Raw genomic sequence first — 12,611 nt, forward strand, 5'->3', positions numbered from 1 at the left:
TGTTTATGCAAATGAGCAAGCAGAGAGCTCAGGAATAAAACACCAAACTCATGTCCCCCAAAAAAGCAGCAGACAATTGCTGGATATTCCCCAACTTCTAATGCTTTTATTTTAAACAAATGATAAACAGCCTCACCTGTGGCAAGGCTTAAAAAAATTGAATAAACTCTTAAATGTTCCTCTCCACGGAAATCTTTAGTAAAAGGCGAAAGATTTTTTCGTTTTGAAGAGAAACCAGAGTAAGTGACAATATAGCTCTCTAGGGTAAGTGGCGGCACATCAAAGACCCTGTCATTGCGAGGGTGAGGACCTGAAAGGTATTTTCAGGCTCTAAGAAAGAGGGCGAGAACCAGGCCGGTGGGCAAAACAGGCCAACATTTCAAAGTCTCTGCTCAAGGTACAAAAAGGTGGACTGTTCACATGTGTATGTCTGGGAATATGCAAATTTCTTTTGTACTCACCTCAGCTCATTAGGAGTTGTCGGGGCTGCTGGGGAAGGGGAACAGCAAATGTGAATCAGGCTTTTAGTTAAGTGGCACTGTAGGCCTTTTGTCCCCTAGCCATTTTACGCTTTCAACACGCTCTACACATAGCCATGCACCGTATGTGCCTTTTTCACACGTACTTTCATTAAACCTGAATATAGAAGGATATATCTGTCTAGGCTGGAGACACGTGAAACAAGTCTGACGTGCCCCTTCAAGTCTACCTGAGAGGAAGCTGACTAAGGATTGGCGACCTCTAACGGGCAAAAATAACGGGCAAGCCCTATGAAACGCACAGCATGAGTCTTGGTCCCACCTTTAAAAAGGAGGGTGACCTCTGGGATCTGGCAGCAGGATCTTTGGGAGATAAGAAAATATACTGCCTGCGATCGTGAAGTTTCAAGTCAGTCAAGAAAAGCAATCTCATGCACTGCACAAGCTCTTTCCCATGAAGCACCTCTCCTGCACTCTGTTTATGCAAATGAGCAAGCAGAGAGCTCAGGAATAAAACACCAAACTCATGTCCCCCAAAAAAGCAGCAGACAATTGCTGGATATTCCCCAACTTCTAATGCTTTTCTTTTAAACAAATGATAAACAGCCTCATCTGTGGCAAGGCTTAAAAAAATTGAATAAACTCTTAAATGTTCCTCTCCACGGAAATCTTTAGTAAAAGGCGAATGATTTTTTCGTTTTGAAGAGAAACCAGAGTAAGTGACAATATAGCTCTCTAGGGTAAGTGGCGGCACATCAAAGACCCTGTCATTGCGAGGGTGAGGACCTGAAAGGTATTTTCAGGCTCTAAGAAAGAGGGCGAGAACCAGGCCGGTGGGCAAAACAGGCCAACATTTCAAAGTCTCTGCTCAAGGTACAAAAAGGTGGACTGTTCACATGTGTATGTCTGGGAATATGCAAATTTCTTTTGTACTCACCTCAGCTCATTAGGAGTTGTCGGGGCTGCTGGGGAAGGGGAACAGGAAATGTGAATCAGGCTTTTAGTTAAGTGGCACTGTAGGCCTTTTGTCCCCTAGCCATTTTACGCTTTCAACACGCTCTACACATAGCCATGCACCGTATGTGCCTTTTTCACACGTACTTTCATTAAACCTGAATATAGAAGGATATATCTGTCTAGGCTGGAGACACGTGAAACAAGTCTGACGTGCCCCTTCAAGTCTACCTGAGAGGAAGCTGACTCAGGATTGGCGACCTCTCAGGGCACCTCCAACGGGCACAAATAACGGGCAAGCCCTATGAAAAGCACAGCATGAGTCTTGGTCCCACCTTTAAAAAGGAGGGTGACCTCTGGGATCTGGCAGCAGGATCTTTGGGAGATAAGAAAATATACTGCCTGCGATCGTGAAGTTTCAAGTCAGTCAAGAAAAGCAATCTCATGCACTGCACAAGCTCTTTCCCATGAGGCACCTCTCCTGCACTCTGTTTATGCAAATGAGCAAGCAGAGAGCTCAGGAATAAAACACCAAACTCATGTCCCCCAAAAAAGCAGCAGACAATTGCTGGATATTCCCCAACTTCTAATGCTTTTCTTTTAAACAAATGATAAACAGCCTCACCTGTGGCAAGGCTTAAAAAAATTGAATAAACTCTTAAATGTTCCTCTCCACGGAAATCTTTAGTAAAAGGCGAAAGATTTTTTCGTTTTGAAGAGAAACCAGAGTAAGTGACAATATAGCTCTCTAGGGTAAGTGGCGGCACATCAAAGACCCTGTCATTGCGAGGGTGAGGACCTGAAAGGTATTTTCAGGCTCTAAGAAAGAGGGCGAGAACCAGGCCGGTGGGCAAAACAGGCCAACATTTCAAAGTCTCTGCTCAAGGTACAAAAAGGTGGACTGTTCACATGTGTATGTCTGGGAATATGCAAATTTCTTTTGTACTCACCTCAGCTCATTAGGAGTTGTCGGGGCTGCTGGGGAAGGGGAACAGCAAATGTGAATCAGGCTTTTAGTTAAGTGGCACTGTAGGCCTTTTGTCCCCTAGCCATTTTACGCTTTCAACACGCTCTACACATAGCCATGCACCGTATGTGCCTTTTTCACACGTACTTTCATTAAACCTGAATATAGAAGGATATATCTGTCTAGGCTGGAGACACGTGAAACAAGTCTGACGTGCCCCTTCAAGTCTACCTGAGAGGAAGCTGACTCAGGATTGGCGACCTCTCAGGGCACCTCTAACGGGCACAAATAACGGGCAAGCCCTATGAAAAGCACAGCATGAGTCTTGGTCCCACCTTTAAAAAGGAGGGTGACCTCTGGGATCTGGCAGCAGGATCTTTGGGAGATAAGAAAATATACTGCCTGCGATCGTGAAGTTTCAAGTCAGTCAAGAAAAGCAATCTCATGCACTGCACAAGCTCTTTCCCATGAGGCACCTCTCCTGCACTCTGTTTATGCAAATGAGCAAGCAGAGAGCTCAGGAATAAAACACCAAACTCATGTCCCCCAAAAAAGCAGCAGACAATTGCTGGATATTCCCCAACTTCTAATGCTTTTCTTTTAAACAAATGATAAACAGCCTCATCTGTGGCAAGGTTTAAAAAATTGAATAAACTCTTAAATGTTCCTCTCCACGGAAATCTTTAGTAAAAGGCGAAAGATTTTTTCGTTTTGAAGAGAAACCAGAGTAAGTGACAATATAGCTCTCTAGGGTAAGTGGCGGCACATCAAAGACCCTGTCATTGCGAGGGTGAGGACCTGAAAGGTATTTTCAGGCTCTAAGAAAGAGGGCGAGAACCAGGCCGGTGGGCAAAACAGGCCAACATTTCAAAGTCTCTGCTCAAGGTACAAAAAGGTGGACTGTTCACATGTGTATGTCTGGGAATATGCAAATTTCTTTTGTACTCACCTCAGCTCATTAGGAGTTGTCGGGGCTGCTGGGGAAGGGGAACAGGAAATGTGAATCAGGCTTTTAGTTAAGTGGCACTGTAGGCCTTTTGTCCCCTAGCCATTTTACGCTTTCAACACGCTCTACACATAGCCATGCACCGTATGTGCCTTTTTCACACGTACTTTCATTAAACCTGAATATAGAAGGATATATCTGTCTAGGCTGGAGACACGTGAAACAAGTCTGACGTGCCCCTTCAAGTCTACCTGAGAGGAAGCTGACTCAGGATTGGCGACCTCTCAGGGCACCTCGAACGGGCACAAATAACGGGCAAGCCCTATGAAAAGCACAGCATGAGTCTTGGTCCCACCTTTAAAAAGGAGGGTGACCTCTGGGATCTGGCAGCAGGATCTTTGGGAGATAAGAAAATATACTGCCTGCGATCGTGAAGTTTCAAGTCAGTCAAGAAAAGCAATCTCATGCACTGCACAAGCTCTTTCCCATGAGGCACCTCTCCTGCACTCTGTTTATGCAAATGAGCAAGCAGAGAGCTCAGGAATAAAACACCAAACTCATGTCCCCCAAAAAAGCAGCAGACAATTGCTGGATATTCCCCAACTTCTAATGCTTTTCTTTTAAACAAATGATAAACAGCCTCACCTGTGGCAAGGCTTAAAAAAATTGAATAAACTCTTAAATGTTCCTCTCCACGGAAATCTTTAGTAAAAGGCGAAAGATTTTTTCGTTTTGAAGAGAAACCAGAGTAAGTGACAATATAGCTCTCTAGGGTAAGTGGCGGCACATCAAAGACCCTGTCATTGCGAGGGTGAGGACCTGAAAGGTATTTTCAGGCTCTAAGAAAGAGGGCGAGAACCAGGCCGGTGGGCAAAACAGGCCAACATTTGAAAGTCTCTGCTCAAGGTACAAAAAGGTGGACTGTTCACATGTGTATGTCTGGGAATATGCAAATTTCTTTTGTACTCACCTCAGCTCATTAGGAGTTGTCGGGGCTGCTGGGGAAGGGGAACAGGAAATGTAAATCAGGCTTTTAGTTAAGTGGCACTGTAGGCCTTTTGTCCCCTAGCCATTTTACGCTTTCAACACCATCCCTCCAATCGATATGCTCAGAGCCACCACTGTGCTCTACACATAGCCATGCACCGTATGTGCCTTTTTCACACGTACTTTCATTAAACCTGAATATAGAAGGATATATCTGTCTAGGCTGGAGACACGTGAAACAAGTCTGACGTGCCCCTTCAAGTCTACCTGAGAGGAAACGGACTCAGGATTGGCGACCTCTCAGGGCACCTCCAACGGGCACAAATAACGGGCAAGCCCTATGAAAAGCACAGCATGAGTCTTGGTCCCACCTTTAAAAAGGAGGGTGACCTCTGGGATCTGGCAGCAGGATCTTTGGGAGATAAGAAAATATACTGCCTGCGATCGTGTAGTTTCAAGTCAGTCAAGAAAAGCAATCTCATGCACTGCACAAGCTCTTTCCCATGAGGCACCTCTCCTGCACTCTGTTTATGCAAATGAGCAAGCAGAGAGCTCAGGAATAAAACACCAAACTCATGTCCCCCAAAAAAGCAGCAGACAATTGCTGGATATTCCCCAACTTCTAATGCTTTTCTTTTAAACAAATGATAAACAGCCTCACCTGTGGCAAGGCTTAAAAAAATTGAATAAACTCTTAAATGTTCCTCTCCACGGAAATCTTTAATAAAAGGCGAAAGATATTTTCGTTTTGAAGAGAAACCAGAGTAAGTGACAATATAGCTCTCTAGGGTAAGTGACGGCACATCAAAGACCCTGTCATTGCGAGGGTGAGGACCTGAAAGGTATTTTCAGGCTCTAAGAAAGAGGGCGAGAACCAGGCCGGTGGGCAAAACAGGCCAACATTTCAAAGTCTCTGCTCAAGGTACAAAAAGGTGGACTGTTCACATGTGTATGTCTGGGAATATGCAAATTTCTTTTGTACTCACCTCAGCTCATTAGGAGTTGTCGGGGCTGCTGGGGAAGGGGAACAGGAAATGTGAATCAGGCTTTTAGTTAAGTGGCACTGTAGGCCTTTTTTCCCCTAGCCATTTTACGCTTTCAACACCATCCCTCCAATCGATATGCTCAGAGCCACCACTGTGCTCTACACATAGCCATGCACCGTATGTGCCTTTTTCACACGTACTTTCATTAAACCTGAATATAGAAGGATATATCTGTCTAGGCTGGAGACACGTGAAACAAGTCTGACGTGCCCCTTCAAGTCTACCTGAGAGGAAGCGGACTCAGGATTGGCGACCTCTCAGGGCACCTCCAACGGGCACAAATAACGGGCAAGCCCTATGAAAAGCACAGCATGAGTCTTGGTCCCACCTTTAAAAAGGAGGGTGACCTCTGGGATCTGGCAGCAGGATCTTTGGGAGATAAGAAAATATACTGCCTGCGATCGTGTAGTTTCAAGTCAGTCAAGAAAAGCAATCTCATGCACTGCACAAGCTCTTTCCCATGAGGCACCTCTCCTGCACTCTGTTTATGCAAATGAGCAAGCAGAGAGCTCAGGAATAAAACACCAAACTCATGTCCCCCAAAAAAGCAGCAGACAATTGCTGGATATTCCCCAACTTCTAATGCTTTTCTTTTAAACAAATGATAAACAGCCTCACCTGTGGCAAGGCTTAAAAAAATTGAATAAACTCTTAAATGTTCCTCTCCACGGAAATCTTTAGTAAAAGGAGAAAGATATTTTCGTTTTGAAGAGAAACCAGAGTAAGTGACAATATAGCTCTCTAGGGTAAGTGGCGGCACATCAAAGACCCTGTCATTGCGAGGGTGAGGACCTGAAAGGTATTTTCAGGCTCTAAGAAAGAGGGCGAGAACCAGGCCGGTGGGCAAAACAGGCCAACATTTCAAAGTCTCTGCTCAAGGTACAAAAAGGTGGACTGTTCACATGTGTATGTCTGGGAATATGCAAATTTCTTTTGTACTCACCTCAGCTCATTAGGAGTTGTCGGGGCTGCTGGGGAAGGGGAACAGGAAATGTGAATCAGGCTTTTAGTTAAGTGGCACTGTAGGCCTTTTGTCCCCTAGCCATTTTACGCTTTCAACACGCTCTACACATAGCCATGCACCGTATGTGCCTTTTTCACACGTACTTTCATTAAACCTGAATATAGAAGGATATATCTGTCTAGGCTGGAGACACGTGAAACAAGTCTGACGTGCCCCTTCAAGTCTACCTGAGAGGAAGCTGACTCAGGATTGGCGACCTCTCAGGGCACCTCTAACGGGCACCTCTAACGGGCACAAATAACGGGCAAGCCCTATGAAAAGCACAGCATGAGTCTTGGTCCCACCTTTAAAAAGGAGGGTGACCTCTGGGATCTGGCAGCAGGATCTTTGGGAGATAAGAAAATATACTGCCTGCGATCGTGAAGTTTCAAGTCAGTCAAGAAAAGCAATCTCATGCACTGCACAAGCTCTTTCCCATGAGGCACCTCTCCTGCACTCTGTTTATGCAAATGAGCAAGCAGAGAGCTCAGGAATAAAACACCAAACTCATGTCCCCCAAAATAGCAGCAGACAATTGCTGGATATTCCCCAACTTCTAATGCTTTTCTTTTAAACAAATGATAAACAACCTCACCTGTGGCAAGGCTTAAAAAAATTGAATAAACTCTTAAATGTTCCTCTCCACGGAAATCTTTAGTAAAAGGCGAAAGATTTTTTCGTATTGAAGAGAAACCAGAGTAAGTGACAATATAGCTCTCTAGGGTAAGTGGCGGCACATCAAAGACCCTGTCATTGCGAGGGTGAGGACCTGAAAGGTATTTTCAGGCTCTAAGAAAGAGGGTGAGAACCAGGCCGGTGGGCAAAACAGGCCAACATTTCAAAGTCTCTGCTCAAGGTACAAAAAGGTGGACTGTTCACATGTGTATGTCTGGGAATATGCAAATTTCTTTTGTACTCACCTCAGCTCATTAGGAGTTGTCGGGGCTGCTGGGGAAGGGGAACAGCAAATGTGAATCAGGCTTTTAGTTAAGTGGCACTGTAGGCCTTTTGTCCCCTAGCCATTTTACGCTTTCAACACGCTCTACACATAGCCATGCACCGTATGTGCCTTTTTCACACGTACTTTCATTAAACCTGAATATAGAAGGATATATCTGTCTAGGCTGGAGACACGTGAAACAAGTCTGACGTGCCCCTTCAAGTCTACCTGAGAGGAAGCTGACTAAGGATTGGCGACCTCTAACGGGCAAAAATAACGGGCAAGCCCTATGAAACGCACAGCATGAGTCTTGGTCCCACCTTTAAAAAGGAGGGTGACCTCTGGGATCTGGCAGCAGGATCTTTGGGAGATAAGAAAATATACTGCCTGCGATCGTGAAGTTTCAAGTCAGTCAAGAAAAGCAATCTCATGCACTGCACAAGCTCTTTCCCATGAAGCACCTCTCCTGCACTCTGTTTATGCAAATGAGCAAGCAGAGAGCTCAGGAATAAAACACCAAACTCATGTCCCCCAAAAAAGCAGCAGACAATTGCTGGATATTCCCCAACTTCTAATGCTTTTCTTTTAAACAAATGATAAACAGCCTCATCTGTGGCAAGGCTTAAAAAAATTGAATAAACTCTTAAATGTTCCTCTCCACGGAAATCTTTAGTAAAAGGCGAAAGATTTTTTCGTTTTGAAGAGAAACCAGAGTAAGTGACAATATAGCTCTCTAGGGTAAGTGGCGGCACATCAAAGACCCTGTCATTGCGAGGGTGAGGACCTGAAAGGTATTTTCAGGCTCTAAGAAAGAGGGCGAGAACCAGGCCGGTGGGCAAAACAGGCCAACATTTCAAAGTCTCTGCTCAAGGTACAAAAAGGTGGACTGTTCACATGTGTATGTCTGGGAATATGCAAATTTCTTTTGTACTCACCTCAGCTCATTAGGAGTTGTCGGGGCTGCTGGGGAAGGGGAACAGGAAATGTGAATCAGGCTTTTAGTTAAGTGGCACTGTAGGCCTTTTGTCCCCTAGCCATTTTACGCTTTCAACACGCTCTACACATAGCCATGCACCGTATGTGCCTTTTTCACACGTACTTTCATTAAACCTGAATATAGAAGGATATATCTGTCTAGGCTGGAGACACGTGAAACAAGTCTGACGTGCCCCTTCAAGTCTACCTGAGAGGAAGCTGACTCAGGATTGGCGACCTCTCAGGGCACCTCCAACGGGCACAAATAACGGGCAAGCCCTATGAAAAGCACAGCATGAGTCTTGGTCCCACCTTTAAAAAGGAGGGTGACCTCTGGGATCTGGCAGCAGGATCTTTGGGAGATAAGAAAATATACTGCCTGCGATCGTGAAGTTTCAAGTCAGTCAAGAAAAGCAATCTCATGCACTGCACAAGCTCTTTCCCATGAGGCACCTCTCCTGCACTCTGTTTATGCAAATGAGCAAGCAGAGAGCTCAGGAATAAAACACCAAACTCATGTCCCCCAAAAAAGCAGCAGACAATTGCTGGATATTCCCCAACTTCTAATGCTTTTCTTTTAAACAAATGATAAACAGCCTCACCTGTGGCAAGGCTTAAAAAAATTGAATAAACTCTTAAATGTTCCTCTCCACGGAAATCTTTAGTAAAAGGCGAAAGATTTTTTCGTTTTGAAGAGAAACCAGAGTAAGTGACAATATAGCTCTCTAGGGTAAGTGGCGGCACATCAAAGACCCTGTCATTGCGAGGGTGAGGACCTGAAAGGTATTTTCAGGCTCTAAGAAAGAGGGCGAGAACCAGGCCGGTGGGCAAAACAGGCCAACATTTCAAAGTCTCTGCTCAAGGTACAAAAAGGTGGACTGTTCACATGTGTATGTCTGGGAATATGCAAATTTCTTTTGTACTCACCTCAGCTCATTAGGAGTTGTCGGGGCTGCTGGGGAAGGGGAACAGCAAATGTGAATCAGGCTTTTAGTTAAGTGGCACTGTAGGCCTTTTGTCCCCTAGCCATTTTACGCTTTCAACACGCTCTACACATAGCCATGCACCGTATGTGCCTTTTTCACACGTACTTTCATTAAACCTGAATATAGAAGGATATATCTGTCTAGGCTGGAGACACGTGAAACAAGTCTGACGTGCCCCTTCAAGTCTACCTGAGAGGAAGCTGACTCAGGATTGGCGACCTCTCAGGGCACCTCTAACGGGCACAAATAACGGGCAAGCCCTATGAAAAGCACAGCATGAGTCTTGGTCCCACCTTTAAAAAGGAGGGTGACCTCTGGGATCTGGCAGCAGGATCTTTGGGAGATAAGAAAATATACTGCCTGCGATCGTGAAGTTTCAAGTCAGTCAAGAAAAGCAATCTCATGCACTGCACAAGCTCTTTCCCATGAGGCACCTCTCCTGCACTCTGTTTATGCAAATGAGCAAGCAGAGAGCTCAGGAATAAAACACCAAACTCATGTCCCCCAAAAAAGCAGCAGACAATTGCTGGATATTCCCCAACTTCTAATGCTTTTCTTTTAAACAAATGATAAACAGCCTCATCTGTGGCAAGGTTTAAAAAATTGAATAAACTCTTAAATGTTCCTCTCCACGGAAATCTTTAGTAAAAGGCGAAAGATTTTTTCGTTTTGAAGAGAAACCAGAGTAAGTGACAATATAGCTCTCTAGGGTAAGTGGCGGCACATCAAAGACCCTGTCATTGCGAGGGTGAGGACCTGAAAGGTATTTTCAGGCTCTAAGAAAGAGGGCGAGAACCAGGCCGGTGGGCAAAACAGGCCAACATTTCAAAGTCTCTGCTCAAGGTACAAAAAGGTGGACTGTTCACATGTGTATGTCTGGGAATATGCAAATTTCTTTTGTACTCACCTCAGCTCATTAGGAGTTGTCGGGGCTGCTGGGGAAGGGGAACAGGAAATGTGAATCAGGCTTTTAGTTAAGTGGCACTGTAGGCCTTTTGTCCCCTAGCCATTTTACGCTTTCAACACGCTCTACACATAGCCATGCACCGTATGTGCCTTTTTCACACGTACTTTCATTAAACCTGAATATAGAAGGATATATCTGTCTAGGCTGGAGACACGTGAAACAAGTCTGACGTGCCCCTTCAAGTCTACCTGAGAGGAAGCTGACTCAGGATTGGCGACCTCTCAGGGCACCTCGAACGGGCACAAATAACGGGCAAGCCCTATGAAAAGCACAGCATGAGTCTTGGTCCCACCTTTAAAAAGGAGGGTGACCTCTGGGATCTGGCAGCAGGATCTTTGGGAGATAAGAAAATATACTGCCTGCGATCGTGAAGTTTCAAGTCAGTCAAGAAAAGCAATCTCATGCACTGCACAAGCTCTTTCCCATGAGGCACCTCTCCTGCACTCTGTTTATGCAAATGAGCAAGCAGAGAGCTCAGGAATAAAACACCAAACTCATGTCCCCCAAAAAAGCAGCAGACAATTGCTGGATATTCCCCAACTTCTAATGCTTTTCTTTTAAACAAATGATAAACAGCCTCACCTGTGGCAAGGCTTAAAAAAATTGAATAAACTCTTAAATGTTCCTCTCCACGGAAATCTTTAGTAAAAGGCGAAAGATTTTTTCGTTTTGAAGAGAAACCAGAGTAAGTGACAATATAGCTCTCTAGGGTAAGTGGCGGCACATCAAAGACCCTGTCATTGCGAGGGTGAGGACCTGAAAGGTATTTTCAGGCTCTAAGAAAGAGGGCGAGAACCAGGCCGGTGGGCAAAACAGGCCAACATTTGAAAGTCTCTGCTCAAGGTACAAAAAGGTGGACTGTTCACATGTGTATGTCTGGGAATATGCAAATTTCTTTTGTACTCACCTCAGCTCATTAGGAGTTGTCGGGGCTGCTGGGGAAGGGGAACAGGAAATGTAAATCAGGCTTTTAGTTAAGTGGCACTGTAGGCCTTTTGTCCCCTAGCCATTTTACGCTTTCAACACCATCCCTCCAATCGATATGCTCAGAGCCACCACTGTGCTCTACACATAGCCATGCACCGTATGTGCCTTTTTCACACGTACTTTCATTAAACCTGAATATAGAAGGATATATCTGTCTAGGCTGGAGACACGTGAAACAAGTCTGACGTGCCCCTTCAAGTCTACCTGAGAGGAAACGGACTCAGGATTGGCGACCTCTCAGGGCACCTCCAACGGGCACAAATAACGGGCAAGCCCTATGAAAAGCACAGCATGAGTCTTGGTCCCACCTTTAAAAAGGAGGGTGACCTCTGGGATCTGGCAGCAGGATCTTTGGGAGATAAGAAAATATACTGCCTGCGATCGTGTAGTTTCAAGTCAGTCAAGAAAAGCAATCTCATGCACTGCACAAGCTCTTTCCCATGAGGCACCTCTCCTGCACTCTGTTTATGCAAATGAGCAAGCAGAGAGCTCAGGAATAAAACACCAAACTCATGTCCCCCAAAAAAGCAGCAGACAATTGCTGGATATTCCCCAACTTCTAATGCTTTTCTTTTAAACAAATGATAAACAGCCTCACCTGTGGCAAGGCTTAAAAAAATTGAATAAACTCTTAAATGTTCCTCTCCACGGAAATCTTTAATAAAAGGCGAAAGATATTTTCGTTTTGAAGAGAAACCAGAGTAAGTGACAATATAGCTCTCTAGGGTAAGTGACGGCACATCAAAGACCCTGTCATTGCGAGGGTGAGGACCTGAAAGGTATTTTCAGGCTCTAAGAAAGAGGGCGAGAACCAGGCCGGTGGGCAAAACAGGCCAACATTTCAAAGTCTCTGCTCAAGGTACAAAAAGGTGGACTGTTCACATGTGTATGTCTGGGAATATGCAAATTTCTTTTGTACTCACCTCAGCTCATTAGGAGTTGTCGGGGCTGCTGGGGAAGGGGAACAGGAAATGTGAATCAGGCTTTTAGTTAAGTGGCACTGTAGGCCTTTTTTCCCCTAGCCATTTTACGCTTTCAACACCATCCCTCCAATCGATATGCTCAGAGCCACCACTGTGCTCTACACATAGCCATGCACCGTATGTGCCTTTTTCACACGTACTTTCATTAAACCTGAATATAGAAGGATATATCTGTCTAGGCTGGAGACACGTGAAACAAGTCTGACGTGCCCCTTCAAGTCTACCTGAGAGGAAGCGGACTCAGGATTGGCGACCTCTCAGGGCACCTCCAACGGGCACAAATAACGGGCAAGCCCTATGAAAAGCACAGCATGAGTCTTGGTCCCACCTTTAAAAAGGAGGGTGACCTCTGGGATCTGGCAGCAGGATCTTTGGGAGATAAGAAAATATA

The 12,611-nt window shown here is 45.1% G+C and overlaps 13 non-coding genes across 13 annotated transcripts; all 13 read right to left on the bottom strand.

The window, feature by feature from the left end:
* Positions 1-128: 128 nt before the first annotated feature.
* Positions 129-243, bottom strand: LOC146774709 (U5 spliceosomal RNA). The gene has a single exon (XR_014972833.1). It is a non-coding gene; the product is annotated as a U5 spliceosomal RNA (small nuclear RNA).
* Positions 244-1,083: 840 nt separating this feature from the next.
* Positions 1,084-1,198, bottom strand: LOC146774710 (U5 spliceosomal RNA). Its single transcript, XR_014974751.1, has one exon. It is a non-coding gene; the product is annotated as a U5 spliceosomal RNA (small nuclear RNA).
* An 852-nt stretch (positions 1,199-2,050) lies between these two features.
* Positions 2,051-2,165, bottom strand: LOC146774711 (U5 spliceosomal RNA). Its single transcript, XR_014972834.1, has one exon. It is a non-coding gene; the product is annotated as a U5 spliceosomal RNA (small nuclear RNA).
* An 852-nt stretch (positions 2,166-3,017) lies between these two features.
* On the bottom strand, positions 3,018-3,131 carry LOC146774712 (U5 spliceosomal RNA). The gene has a single exon (XR_014974484.1). It is a non-coding gene; the product is annotated as a U5 spliceosomal RNA (small nuclear RNA).
* An 852-nt stretch (positions 3,132-3,983) lies between these two features.
* LOC146774713 (U5 spliceosomal RNA) lies at positions 3,984-4,098 on the bottom strand. The gene has a single exon (XR_014972835.1). It is a non-coding gene; the product is annotated as a U5 spliceosomal RNA (small nuclear RNA).
* Positions 4,099-4,986: 888 nt separating this feature from the next.
* Positions 4,987-5,101, bottom strand: LOC146774714 (U5 spliceosomal RNA). The gene has a single exon (XR_014974758.1). It is a non-coding gene; the product is annotated as a U5 spliceosomal RNA (small nuclear RNA).
* An 888-nt stretch (positions 5,102-5,989) lies between these two features.
* Positions 5,990-6,104, bottom strand: LOC146774715 (U5 spliceosomal RNA). Its single transcript, XR_014974766.1, has one exon. It is a non-coding gene; the product is annotated as a U5 spliceosomal RNA (small nuclear RNA).
* An 865-nt stretch (positions 6,105-6,969) lies between these two features.
* LOC146774716 (U5 spliceosomal RNA) lies at positions 6,970-7,084 on the bottom strand. The gene has a single exon (XR_014973812.1). It is a non-coding gene; the product is annotated as a U5 spliceosomal RNA (small nuclear RNA).
* Positions 7,085-7,924: 840 nt separating this feature from the next.
* On the bottom strand, positions 7,925-8,039 carry LOC146774717 (U5 spliceosomal RNA). Its single transcript, XR_014973606.1, has one exon. It is a non-coding gene; the product is annotated as a U5 spliceosomal RNA (small nuclear RNA).
* Positions 8,040-8,891: 852 nt separating this feature from the next.
* Positions 8,892-9,006, bottom strand: LOC146774718 (U5 spliceosomal RNA). Its single transcript, XR_014972836.1, has one exon. It is a non-coding gene; the product is annotated as a U5 spliceosomal RNA (small nuclear RNA).
* An 852-nt stretch (positions 9,007-9,858) lies between these two features.
* Positions 9,859-9,972, bottom strand: LOC146774719 (U5 spliceosomal RNA). The gene has a single exon (XR_014974485.1). It is a non-coding gene; the product is annotated as a U5 spliceosomal RNA (small nuclear RNA).
* An 852-nt stretch (positions 9,973-10,824) lies between these two features.
* Positions 10,825-10,939, bottom strand: LOC146774720 (U5 spliceosomal RNA). Its single transcript, XR_014972838.1, has one exon. It is a non-coding gene; the product is annotated as a U5 spliceosomal RNA (small nuclear RNA).
* Positions 10,940-11,827: 888 nt separating this feature from the next.
* Positions 11,828-11,942, bottom strand: LOC146774721 (U5 spliceosomal RNA). Its single transcript, XR_014974759.1, has one exon. It is a non-coding gene; the product is annotated as a U5 spliceosomal RNA (small nuclear RNA).
* Positions 11,943-12,611: the final 669 nt, after the last annotated feature.

This window comes from Triturus cristatus, chromosome 12 (genome assembly GCF_964204655.1).
Source record: "Triturus cristatus chromosome 12, aTriCri1.1, whole genome shotgun sequence".
NCBI lineage: Eukaryota > Metazoa > Chordata > Amphibia > Caudata > Salamandridae > Triturus > Triturus cristatus.